The 14,592-nt window shown below is 38.6% G+C and overlaps 1 long non-coding RNA gene across 1 annotated transcript; it reads left to right on the forward strand.

Annotated features, from left to right (window-relative positions):
• The first annotated feature begins 7 nt into the window (after nt 1-7).
• On the forward strand, nt 8-5,281 carry LOC124795273. Its single transcript, XR_007016673.1, has 2 exons — nt 8-100; nt 4,616-5,281. It is a non-coding gene; the product is annotated as an uncharacterized LOC124795273 (long non-coding RNA).
• The last annotated feature ends 9,311 nt before the right edge of the window (nt 5,282-14,592 follow it).

A 14,592-nucleotide genomic window follows, 5' to 3' on the forward strand; every position in this document is an offset into this window, starting at 1 on the left:
TGCCAGTCGGCAGTCTGAATTCGATAGATAATTGTACTAACACATCCATCCCAACAACAAAAACAAAAAGACTGTAGCTCACAGGACATAGAATATTCTGGTAATAAACATGTTCATTTGTATGCGCCCTGTTAAACTCCACTAGTTCTGTAAAAATACCGATCGCTCCCCAACGAAGTTTTACATCTTTATGTGTACGAACAGTAAATTCTCGTGCTCCTGTGCAATGACTTATCATTTAGCAACTCACTCAAACCAAAGCAGATTACTGCTACCTTGACATCTGCAACAAGTTGAGAAAATCGAGAGAAGGTGATTTTTGGCGTATCACTCCGACGAATGGGGGCGTGGAAGATGTGCTGTCTCATCCCTTCCATGAGGGCAGCAGGAAAAAACAATTGTGTTCTGAGTGCCTGTAAAGTACGCCGTTTTCAGTTGATTGCGGCTAGCATGTCGAGAGCAGTGTTTTGAAAATACCCTCAAAGAAGATTAATAATGTTGCGATGTGAATGGATTGAGTGACATCCCAGAATTAAGGCAGTCAAGCCGCTATCGACAAACGAAAATGTATAAGCGAACATCTCGACGTCCTTAACAGAGAGCTGACCGTCTCAAATGAAACTCCAATTTAAAACGAAATTAAAGCTTTCAAAGAAGAAAATATCGTAAAACATCTAAACGAATGAATACTGTTCATACATGAAAAGGAATGCTTATTGGAAATAATTCGCGATGAAACAAAAGCTGCAATGAACGTTGCGTGATGTCTCTGAAACGAATGTCAAGAAACAACAGTCAAATGACGGAATAGATACACTGAGTGACTGATTTGTATGTGATCCCATTTTGTCCACATAATGTAGTTCTACCACACTGGTCACTGCTTCTACTGTGTTCTTATACTATCGATATAGACATGTCAGGTTAATCTAAGATCTTCAAATATTTAACCTACGTTTTATAATTGAAAGTAAAAACTTGACAAATATTGTGCTGTAGTAATTTTCTACATTCATTTACCTCTGCATTTATAAGTAGGTCATAAAGTTGTTTAAATATCCTTTAAATCGGGTGACTGCAACACTTATGAACAAATATGTATGCTCTGCCAACATGCGTAAAGAAAAGGAAACGGGTTAGAGCAGAGTTAAAAACATTTTTTGTTGAAAAGTGTTTCAATGGTGTAAGTGAATACATTAGCTTGCAGAAATAATAGGCCCCCATTAACTGTTGTGCACACTTTAATCCGTTACCCCATGCACTATCTATGCTGTGTGTCTCTTTGCACAACAATGTTTCTCTTGTTGCTCTCCAATTTTCTCTGTTTCAGATGTATTGTAATACATCTCGGAGTAGGGAATTAGTTGTAATAAAAGTTGTGATGAATATAGTGTTGGCAAGTGTTAATGAGCTTATATTTTTCAGAAGTGTAATAGAATGTATTATTGCATGTATGTTTTTCAGAAGTGCAATTTAACAAAAGTTTCATGCTCTAATTGTATAATTATTTTTCCTGTTTATGCATGATGTAAGATTCTTGTAGACTAGATACATCTATCTACATCTATACTCTACAAACCACTGTGAAGTAATTGTACAAGTCATTAGGTTTATTTTATTTTTGTGTTCTATTTATATTCAGAGTCCAGGAATAATGATCATACAATGCCTCTGTTTGTGCTCTAATTAATCTAATCTTGTCCTCGTGACCCCTATAGGAGCAATATGTAAGGAGTTGTAGTTAATTCCTAGAGTCATCATTTCAAGCTGGTTCTTGAAACTCTGTTCATAGACTTTCCCAGAATAGCTTCTGTCTGTCTTCAAGAATGTGCCAGTTCAGTTCTTTCAATGTCCCCATGACACTCAATTGTGGATCAGACAAATCTCTAACCACCCATGTTGCTCGTCTCTGTAAACATTCAATATCTCCTGTTAGTCCGATTTGGTGTGGGTCCCCCAAACTTGAGCAGTATTCTAGGATGGGTTGCATGAGTGATTTGTAACCAATCTCCTTTGTAGGCTATTGCCTTTCTCCAGTATTCTACCAATAAACCAAAGTGTGCAGCCTACATTACCCATAACCGAACTTATGTTCTCATTTCATTTCATATCCATATAAATTGTTATATCCTAGTACTGACATTAGTTACCTTATTGGAACTGTGACTCACTGATAGGACACTATGTCTTTTTTTTTTCAATTAGTAAAGTGCACAGTTTCACATTTCTGAATATTTAAAGCAAATTGTCAATCATTGCACCACTTTGAAATTTTCAATATCTGACTGAATATTTATACAGCTTCTTTCAGACAGTATTCCATTATAGATAGCTGCATCATATGATAAAAGTCTGAGGTAACTATTAATATTGTCTGCAAGGCCATAAATGTACAACATAAACAGCAAGGGTCCCAACACACTTCCCTGGGGCACATCCAAAGTTATTTCTATATCTGTTGATGACTCTCCATCCAAGATAACTTTCTGCATCCTTCCTACCAAAATATCCTCATTTGAGTCACAAATTTCACTTGATACCCCACATGATTATGCTTTTGATAATAAGCATAGATATGGTACAGAGTCAAATGTTTTTCAGAAATCAGTAAATACTGCATCTATTTGGCTGCCTTGACCCAAAGCCTTCAGTATATCATGTGAGAAAAGTGTGAGTTGGGTTTCACATCATCAATGTTTTCACAATTCTTGCTGCTCAGCAAGGATGAGGCCTTTCTGTTCGAGATATCACACTATGTTTAAGCTCAGAAGATGTTCTAAGTGTGTACAACAAATCAATATCAAGGATACTGGATGGCTGTTTTGCGGATCACTTGTACTGTCCTTATTGTAAACAGGTGTGACCTATGCTTTCTTCCAATTACTGCACGTGAGTTTTTGTTCATGGGATCTATGATACTTCATAGTTAGTGGGGATCTAACTCACTTGCAAATTCAATATAGAATCTGATAGGGATTACAATGGATCCTGGAGCTATGTTGATTAAATTGGGGCAGTTCTTGTGGGTTTTCCTTTGTAGAGGAATATTTGAAAATGGAGTTAAGCATTCCTGCTTTTGTTTTTCTATCCTCAGTTTCAGTTCCTATCTCATTCACGAGTGATTGGATGCTTTTATTGGTGCCATTAATAGCCTTTACCAACGTCCTTTTTTTCTTTTCTTTTTTTGACAAGGGGGGGGGGGGGATGGTTTGCGAAAGATAATTTGATAATATCCTGCTGGTTAACCACTGAAGGCTTCATGTATTGCTCTCTCAGTTGTTAACTGCATGTCATTCAGCATCTCTCTATACCCATTACGCAGTAGTCTTTGTTTCTTTAGAAATTTCTTTACGGTGGCAGTATACCATGGATGATCCCTCCCATCATGAACTCTTCCACTGGGTACTCGTCTATCCAGTGCATGATCAACTATTCTTTTAAACATGATCCATAGTTCTCCTACAGGCTCCTGTCCTGTGGTAAAAGATTCAAGTTCCTCACTGAGGCATGGCACTTGCTTCTTTATCTAGTTTACTGACATATATATTTTTCTGCTTTTTTTAGTTATCCTTTGTACTTTGGTAATCATTGTTGCCACAACTGCCTCATAGTCACTGATTTCAGTTTCAGTGTGGTCTTCCTTAAAGAGCTGGGATCTGTTTGTTACCATCAGATCTAATACATTATAATGAGTAGAGTTCTGAACTGTCTGTTCTAAAGAGTTTTTAGACAAGACATTTATATAGTAATGTTTCACAGGATGTCTTGTTAAGCCCTCCACTAACAAAACTGTAACTGTCCCAACTGATTTTTGAATGATTAAAAGTCTCCACCAATTATTACAGTATGATTCGGGAACTTACATACAAGCAAATTGAGCTTTTTGGTTGCACCAGAAGGTGAGTCTGGAGGTCAACAGAAGAATCCAAGTACAAGTTTATGCCCAATGCTGATACTGAGTCTAGCCCAAACAATCTCGCATGCAGCTTCAATATTTATCTCTGCAGATTTTAGTTTCTTGTCTTCTGTGACACATAAACCACCTGCATTTTCCATTAGCCTGTCCTTTCAATATACACTTAAATTTCTCCCAATAATCTCTCTGCTATCAGCTTCAGGTTTTAGCTAGCTTTCTGTATCTAGTATTATGTGAGTTTCACTGTTTTTCATGAGTGTTTTGAACTCTGGCATTCTGTTGTGATTGCTTCAGTGATCAACTACAGTAGTTCAGATGGCATAAGAAGATCCCTGACAACTCACAGCACTATTTTCAGCTTTTAACTGTAAAGTTCTAACAGCTGCAGGTGAGCTTTATTAGCTGTCTACAGAGCTGTGACAACACTGAAGCATTGTCAAAGAGATATTTACAAAATTGTGTTACATTATTGGTTGAGGTAGGCGTGCAAGGCTGCCATGCCCAGCCCACTGCAACTATCAGGGATCGTCTTATGCTCACTGCAACTATCAGGGATCAACTTATACTGGATTTTAATAGTCTCACCTATGGGCGCATTCCATTGGATCTTACACTAACACTTACTGGTCTCCTACAGCTGTTGTTATCCAGAGTAGGTGGAGAGCCACCTAAAATAATTAAAAATCTGTGTTCATTTAGGGGGATGCTGCAGTTCTCAACCCTTTGGTGCAAGTCTATGGGGGTTGCAGCCTTGCTTGTCATAGAACCCTCAAAGACTCTGGTTCAATCCTTCCACTCAACTCAGATCAGTTGTGGGGACACTGCTGCAAATTGTGGGCTTCATTGAAAGGCCAAGGCTGGTCATTTCAACCTCCTCTGCCAGTTGCTGAAATGATTCGAGTATGAACTCAGAGCCCAGAGACAGGACTCATTTGGACCAATGTTTGCCACAGTCTGCAGTCGGTTACGACCTGTTTCCTCAATGGCTGCCGGAATAATCTCTTCAACATGTTGAATGAGGCCCCCAGGCATACACACTGAGTGCATTTTGTGCATGAGGTTTTCTCTCCAAATCATTTACCAACAAGGTGGCTAAGCCAGTGTGAATGCCCTGGACTCACATTCACAAAGAATGGGTTTCACATCCTGTTTGATCATTCAGACTTAGTTAGGTGAATGCTGGGATGTGTCCTATAATAAGGCCATGACCAACTCCTGCCCTACCCTTACATAATACTATTATACTTTGTATATATTTATTTATGTATGTATGTATTGTTTCTGTAATGTGTCTGACGTGTCCTGTACTGTTGTGCCACTTGGTCAAAGGATTAATAAATAAATGCTTAAAATAATTTACATTTATCTGTAGTTTTATATTCAGGTATAATTATTTTCATACACAGGTACCTGTAAACATACATAATAGTTACAAGAAATTCCTCATTATTCATATATACAAGCCATAGTTAAGAGACAAAGCAATATTTCAATACTAAAATTAACATCACACAGACTGTGCCAGAAGCTTAGTAAGCTATCATGTTCCCTTTGCAATGTTAATCCTATGTGGTTTGGAGAATGCTCATAACGTGTGGCTTACATGTGTTAACTAGTCCCTCTTCTCATTGATCAGCTTTGGCTTGCTTGGCATCTTTACTGTGTCCTAACAAAGTGGAACCAGAACTAACTTTGCATATGTTTTCCTTTAGCTACATATGAAAGTGCATCCCACCTGCCTGGTGGCATACCTCTCTTGAACTTAATTCAAACCATTTATGATTACCTGACTAATTCTATCATTCCTCTGTTAATGACAGATGTATGTACTATCTCAATGTGTAATACTCATTTATGGCAGTGTATGTGGGTAAAAGACTACTGATGCTAAGATCAGGCATTTTATACCTGTTAATCCTGGTGTACTCTTTCTTTCCTGCCTTTTTTTTCCCTTTTCCTTCCAGCTTTGTTCAATATCTGTTCAAATTGCAAAGTTGCACTGTGGTCCAGTTTATATGTAAAACACTACGTTCACTCACAACTTGCTGTACTTGTACACAAGCAAGAGTCAGGGAAAGACATACCTCTTCTAGAGAAACTGTGCCTAGCGAATACCGTATTTACTCGAATCTAAGCCGCACCTTTTTCCGGTTTTTGTAATCCAAAAAACCGCCTGCGGCTTAGAATCGAGTGCAAAGTAAGCGGAAGTTCTGGAAAATGTTCGTAGGTGCCGCCACAACTAACTTCTGCCGTCGAATATATGTAGCACTACACAGGCATGCTTTGCAGGCACAAAGATAAATACTGGCGCCTAACCCTCTGCGTCAGTAAATAAATTTAAAAAAAAGGTGGAAGAAAAACTTTTTTCTCCACCTCGAGTTTCGGCCACTGCATTTTCATACATTATCCAACGAAGTAAATACAAATTCCGTATTGTGCATCTTCGAATGTAGCAGCATTTCAATGTACTACGAAAATCCGACTGGCAAGATTGGGATGTTTGTCAATATGGCCAACTCTACGTTCTGAATTTTTTCCTACCTGTGAGAAGAGATGGTTTCTTATAGGAACTTTTATGAATTGTGAATTGCATGCTGTATTCTCTTCACCATAAGAATAATACGAATATAAACATTTTGCCATGTATTCTTTCGTGTTTGCTGCTAACTCATTTAAACCCTGTCTGCCTAATAAACTACAAAACTAGAATGAGACAACAGCAAACGCGGAAAAATATAGATATCATCCCATGTTTATATTCGTATTATTCTTTCGCCTAATAGTGATACAGTCAGAAATAAAGCACGGCAATTGACTAGATTTTTAAATCTAAGATGACTAATTTCAGTGCAGAATGTAATGTACTAAAGAGGCGTCTGCAAAGATTTTCAAACGGAGAAAATTTTTCGCTAAACTCTCGTTCAGAACATCATACGCTGTCTATTATTTGGTTCTTGTTGATCATTATCAAAGAAAGCAGGAGTGTAGGTAACAGCAAATAGCGGTCTCTTGCCATTGTTTCGCTAATGGGACAATTCCTCTCTCTCTCTCTCTTTTTTTAATTTTAAGCGGCAGTAGTGTCCACAAAAGCAAGGCATGCCGCGAGCGGCGACAGGTCGTAAACACTCATTATCAGAATGCGACAAACAATGCATGACACAGTACAGTAATGCATTTGCAGCTTAGTGTGATGTAAACACCTATAACAAAGAGAACGGCACTTATCAGATCAAAGAAAAAATAACAATCACTTCAAACCAAACGAAGTACGCGAAAAAGGAAGGGTACTCGTATAAATACGGACGGAGCACCTGACGCATAGCAATGGCTACCTGGTAAAGCTTAACTGCTAAGCTTACGACTCGAACCAATCTACTGTAGCTGTATCGACATTCATTCGACCTAAATTGTGTCTCATTTCGATGGACGAACTTTGTTTCGATTTGGAGGTGCGGCCTAAAACTTTTCTCACCCGTTGAATTTTGAGTCTCAAATTTTAGGTGCGGCTTAGATTCGGGAATTTTTTTTTTCCTTGATTTCGAGTCTCATTTTTCAGGTGCAGCTTAGATTCGAGTGCGGCTTACATTCGAGTAAATACGGTAGTCTGTTGCTGACTGCAGTATTCAGCAAACAACAATAGGAAGTAATGTTTACTTTCTAAGTGATTTTTCTTATTTCATCCCACATATAAAAATGAGAATATTTGTGTGCTAAACAGAAGGCGTGGACAAAAATATGGAAACACCACAAACACAGCATATTACCACAGCCTAATATGTTCTAGCAAAACTATGGCATTCAAAACAGCTCCCATTCGTGTCAGCTTCTTGTTGGGTCTTCAGCCAGATCAAACTGTCACCCACACACAATATTTAAGCAATCCACCTGACTGCTGCCGTCAGGTGAGGAAAGCTAAGCCACTCTCACTGGTAACTGATTCAAGCCATGGAACCTTTATATGCAGCGAAGATACAAAAGTGCATGTGCTAAGGTAATACACAAGCGCTTAATCATTGCTGCTGCCCCCTTGAGCTGGAGTGGGAGCACCTCCAGTGGTGAATACTGTCAAGAAACAATATACTGTTTAAAAAATTTTACTTATAGCCAGCTAATTCAGATGCCATTGTTTTCCATATCTGATAAAATAGGATTCCAAGTTTTACTTAGCAGGCATCAATTATCGTGGTTAATGATATTATTTGTTAGTCTGATTTTGACAGATTCTTTTAAAACACAATCCCAGAAGCACGAGGCATTTGCAATCTCTTGTATCTCATTGTATAGCATCCTATGTCCCTCTGCAAGACAGTGTTCAGCCACCACAGATTTGTCAGGTTGTAATAATTGAATATGGCAAAGATGTTCGGCACATCTGTCATTGATGGTACATATAGTTTAGCCAGTGTATATTTTACCACACCGACATTATATTTTTTAAATGCGAGGTTTCTTCAAAACAAAATCATCCTTAATAGAGCCAAGAAGTGCTCTAATTTTAGTTGACGGACGGGATGCACATCTGATTTCATGTTTCTTCAAAACCCTACCTATCTTGGCACACGCATTCACAGCATATGGAAGGAAAGCCACAGAACTAAAAGGGTATTCAGCTAGTTTAGATAGTGGTCCAAACTCAAAAGCACATCGAATCCATCTGTCTGTATATCCGTTATGATTAAATACATCCTTAAGATGTTGCAGCTCTTGTGGTAAATTCTCAGCATCCGAGATAGCATATGCTCTTTTGACCAAGGTTCATAGGACTCCTGCACATTGAAACGGTGAATAACAGCTGGTAGCACATAAATACATATCAGTATGTGTGGGTTTATTATGAACTCTGTGTCCAAGAGTTCCATCATCTTTTACAGAAACCAGTACATCCAAAAAGGGTAACTTCCCCTCATTTTCAACTTCTATCATGAAATTGGTGTTAGGATGAAAACAATTAAAATGGTCCAATAACCAGTGCAAAGAATCTATTCCATGTGACCAAACAATACAAATATTCTCAACACACCTCAAAAAACATGTAGGCTTCAAAAAGATGTTTTCATGGTCATATGAAGGGCTTATTTCAACAGTGGTACACGTCCATTTTTCTTCATTTTGAGATAAAGAGTCCTAAAGGAGCACTGAAAAATCTGCAGTTGAGATACCAGAAATTCGCAAGCATATGGCTTCTTGCTAGAAATGAATCTCTCTTTCTGTTTGTTTGGACCATTAATTTCAGAAGCATTATAGGCAGAAAAGTGGAGGTAATGAACTTGTACCACTATTGAAATAAGCCCTTCATATCCTCAAAGTCCTCCATAAAAAGATTAGTGACTATGGGGGATGAAGTACTCCCCGTAGCCTCTCCATCAGTCTTCAAAATATCTGTTATTGAATAAAAAGTAGGTGTACCCAGGACATGAAGGCAGAGCTTCATCATTTCTGTACCTCATTTTTCATTAATTAAAATCAATGAATCTTCAAGAGGGACTCGAGTAATGTTAAGGTATATTTATGATATGTTTCTTGCTTGGCCATGTGGAAAGAGTCTTTTCACTGGTTTTTGGGCCATTTTAATTGCTTTCACCCCAGTATCAAATTCATGATAGAAATTTAAAAGGAGGGGCAGTTATTCTTTTTGGATGTACTGGTTTGTAAAAAAAGATGATGCAACTCTTGGACACAGAGTTTATAGGAAACTCACGCATACTGATACATATTTGCATATTAATATCTGTCATCTTCCGTTTCAACATACAGGAGTCCTACAGACCTTGGTCAAAAGAGCATATGCTATCTCGGATGCTGAGAATTTATCACAAGAGCTGCAACATCTTATGGACATGTTTAATCATAACAGCTATACAAACAGACAGATTTGATGTCCTTTTGATACCTAAACCAGCTGAAGATCCTATTAGCTCTGTGGCTTTCCTTCCACATGCTGTGAATGTGTTTGCCAAGATAGGTAGGATTTTGAAGAAACATGAAATCAGATGTGTATTTTGTCCATCAGCTACGATTAGAGCACTTCTTGGCTCTATTAAGGATGATTTAGGTTTCAGGAAGCCTGGTATTTACAAAATAACATGTGGGTGTGGTAAAGTATACATTGGCCAAAGTATTCGTACCATCAGTGACAGATATGTTGAACATCATCGCCAAACGCAATTATTACAACCTGACAAATCCATGGTGGCTGAGCTCTGTCTTACAGATGGACATGCTATACAATGATGGATGCTATACAATGAGACACAAGTGGTTGTTAATGCCTTGTGTTACTGGGATTGTGTTTTAAAATAATTTGTCAAAATCAGACTAACAGAATATCATTAACCATGATAATGGATATCCACTAAGTTAAACTTGGAATCCTATTTTATCAGGAATGAAAAAACAATGGCATCTGAATTGGCCAGCCATAAGTAACAGTTCGGAAACAATAATTTTTCAACAGTATTCATCACTGGAGGTGCTGCAACTCTTTTACGCCAAGGGGCAGCAGCAATGATTAAGCACTTGCGCACTACCTTAGCAAATGCACTTTCGTATGATCACTGCATATAAAGGTGCCATTGTTCATAGTTTGAATCAGTTATAGGTGAGAGTGGTCTAGCTTTTCTCAGCCAATGATGGCAGCCAGGTGGACTGTGAAAATATTGTGTGCAGATGACACTTTGATCTGGCTGAAGACTCGACAAGAATTTGAGCTGTTAGTATGCTGGGAAAGTCTACATAGTCACAGCTTCCAGTCATCTCAGAATGGATAAGTAGAGGTCCCATATGTTTTTCAAGGGAATCTTATACCTTTCTTCCTGTAAAATAGTTCAGGTAACGATGGTGGAGGTGGATAGCGATCATGTATCCTTCTCTCCAAAAGCTCAATAAGATTGAGATCTGGTGACTGAAGTGGCAAGAGGAGATGTAACAATCCATTCTCATACTCACAAAACCAGCCCTGAATGACGTGAGCTGTGTAAACAAAGGACATTGTTGTCTTGGAATACAGCATCACCATTGAGGAACAAACATTGTACCATGGGATGGACCCTATCAGCCAAAGTGGTCACCTAGTCCTTTGCAGTAATGTGACCTTGCAGGGTAACCGTAGGGCCCATGCAATACGATGATATGGCTGTGTCACTTGGAATGCAAACTTGGCCAGAAACTGGAAACAGTGTGAAACAAGATTCATTTGACCGAATGACATTACTCCATAGTTCTGGTTTTATACTTTCAGTACCATGTTTTCCTGTTATGGATATTTGCATGACTGGTGAGTGGTTTTGGAATTCCAACTCACCCTGCCTCTAGAGCTCCCTTCATGTTGTTTTTATGCTGACAGGGTTCACGGGTGCAACATTCAGTTCTGTAGTGACTTTTGCAGCTGTCATCCTCTTACTTTTTGTCATGAACCTTTTCTGCGACCATCTATCATGATCACTCAACACACACTTTCTTCCACATTGTAACTTAGCAGATGATGTTTCTCTGTATGTGGTATAAATCTTTGATATGATGACTCTTGAACACCAAACACTTCAACTGTCTTTTTTTACAGGGGCACCTGACACAATTGCCAACAATATGCCCAGGTTCGAATGCACTTAGCTCCAACATTATGCACTTGCAACTACACAGAATACTGCTTTGACCAGGACTGACACTTGCAATGTATTATGGACATTGCACAGGTGCCATTCATGTTCATATACAACAGTGCTACCTCCAAGCTTGGCTAGCAACAGTATTTATGTTCAAGCATGCATTTCTCTTGGAGTTTCCATATTTTTGTTCAATTCCTGTATGATCATAAAGGTGCTACATAAGGCAAAACAGTCCAGTCATACTTTTTCCATCATCATGAAATCCTACATGTTTGCACATACTGAAATGCAAAAGGAGACACAGTGTAGCCTCAGTCAGAAAAAGCATAGAACATTGTAGGAATACTACAGCCAACTATCAACATTTTGCTTCATTTAGTGTACCACTTAACAAACCAAAATTTGCTTTCTTCATTTCCCTATTCTAGGAGACAAAAGTTAAACATACTTGGAAGAATTGTGGTTGACATTATTCTCCCCTTTTCCTCCAAAGTGGTAGATCCCTCTTTACCTAGGATCTGAGTTAGCTTCCTAACCATTCTGATTCTTCCAAGACAGTTCTACTTTTCGATGAATTGTCTTGGTGCACCCAGAAACTTTTTGGGGTAAGAGAAATTTCTTGGACTCTCACCTAAAAAAAAGAAAAACTATTGGCTTGTCATAATAGGATGCTTTCTTACAGTATGATGGAGAAATTTCCCTTTCATTACTTCACTTGTTGCATCAATTTGAAGAATGCTAATACCGGGTGTACATAGTCAGGGAACACTTTCAATTATTTATTGCACAAGAACTAAGAATTGTATAGATGTCACACATATTGCATTTTGAAGAGGAACTCTGAAAGTTTTTTATTTATTTATTTATTTATTTATTTATTTTTTTTTTTTACAAACATTTGATATACAAACCATGAGTGACCTGGCAGATGTCAATACGGTAATCGAATTCCCGTCCCAGAATGGCATTGTTAACTGTGGCAGTTGAGTCACTTCCCATATTCTCTCTCACAGCTCTGCTACATCATGTGGTAGAGACAGTAAATATACCAGATCTTTAATATGTCTCCACAAAAAAAGCCACACAGAGTGAGATCTGGTGATCGGGGAGGCCATTTCATGAAACAGCTGCCCCTTCTGTAGCACAGCCAATCCCTTGATATGGCAGCTCCATGTTCTGCACTAGCTCCAATTTGAATGGTTTCATAGACAGCTTCTGTCGCAGGACTTTCCACACTGTCATTGGAGCCATTTCCAGTTCACGGGATGCATGACACACCAATTTCTTTGAACTTCTTGTGAATGTCTCTTGTACACGCTCCACATTCAGTTCACTCACACTGGGCTATCCGCTTCTCTTTGCCGATCACAAGCAACCCATCATAACGAATTTGTTGCACCTGTGGTAAACGGCCTTCCTTGTTGTTGGCTTCTTCCTGTACTTGGGTCTAAACATCCGTAGAACAGCTGCAGTACACTTGTTTTTGTCGAACTCAAACACACAGAAAGCTCGCTCCCCACCTGAACTCACCACATTTGCGACTAGCGCTGACTATTGGCATATTACCAAACTATGCTGTGGCGGTATACATGAAAAAAAACTTTCAGAGTTTCTCTTCAAAATTTCATATGTATAATATCTGTACAATGTTCGGTTCTTGTGCAATAAATAATTGAAAGTGTTCCCGGACTTTATGTACACCCTGTATTAGAATTTGTCCCCTTAGAAATCATGTTGATCCACTGTGGTGAAAATATCATCACAACCAAAATATTTATTGCTTTTCTGCAACTAATGCTTTTGTGATCTCTGTAATTCAATTTGGCAAAAGTGACGCCTGCTGGTGAAGTGTACAATGCTGGTCTGTGTAACTCTAATGGATTAACTTTCAGTTGTACTTTTTTCCTCCCTGCATTTTCAGCTACTGTTACAGAGAATTTGTGGTGTGTGTGTGTGTGTGTGTACACACACACTTAAATAGAAACAGGTGGTAGTTGAATTGATAGGAAGTGAAATTATCTATGCTCTTAACAGTGTCCAAGCATCAACGAATGAAGCATTCTGTTATACAGTAAATGTGATGCAATGTGAAACAATGGGTAACAGTTGTAGTACAGTTGGACTTCTCCATCAAAACATAAGAAGTTTGTTAAATGAGCTTCTCATATCAATGATAATGATAAAACTATGACACATCAGTCTGACAAAAAAATATGTAAATTTTTAAGGGATATGTATTGTAGCAGTAGGAGAGAGATATGACAAACTATTAAAATGAAATTTAAGATTATGTCAAACTGTGAGTACAGTGCAAATGTTGCTGCTTGTGATCCTCTCTTTATGTGGCACATGAAGATATTGATGCACAATCCAATGTCAGTGAACAGGGAGCTGTAGCTGATGAACATGTTCCACCTAATAGGAAACATCAGTCAAATTATGGCACATCATTAAGATTGTCCAGCAAGATAATCACGTATCTGTTTTAGATATTGTAACAATATTATGAGATGGAAAGTTACTACTCACCATATAGCGGAGATGCTGAGTCACAGATAGGCACAACAAAAAGACTCTCACAATTATAGCTTTTGGCCATTAAGGCAACAATAGACACACATATGCACGCACACACACACACTCGCCCAAATACAACTCACACACAAGACTGCAGTCTCAGGCAACTGAAACCGCACTGCCAGGACTGCACTCTCAGGCAGATGAAGCCACACTGCCAGTGTGAGACTGCAGTCATGTGTGTGAGTTGCATTTTCGTGTGTGTGTGTGTTGTGAGTGTGTGTGTGTGTGTGTGTGTGTGCGCGCGCGCGCATGTGTATGTGTGTCTATTGTTGAAGAAGGCCTTAATGGTCGAAAGCTATAATTGTGAGTCTCTTTGTTCTGGCTATCTGCGGCTCAGCATCTCTGGTATATGGTGAGTAGCAACTTTCCCTCTCATAATATTGTTACATTCCATCATGGATTTTCCATTGTTTGTTTTAGATACTGTTGAACCAAACATATATGATGAAGCAATTACATGTGATGAGGCACAAAAATGAACAAATGCAGTGA

Source organism: Schistocerca piceifrons, chromosome 1 (genome assembly GCF_021461385.2).
Source record: "Schistocerca piceifrons isolate TAMUIC-IGC-003096 chromosome 1, iqSchPice1.1, whole genome shotgun sequence".
Taxonomy (NCBI): domain Eukaryota; kingdom Metazoa; phylum Arthropoda; class Insecta; order Orthoptera; family Acrididae; genus Schistocerca; species Schistocerca piceifrons.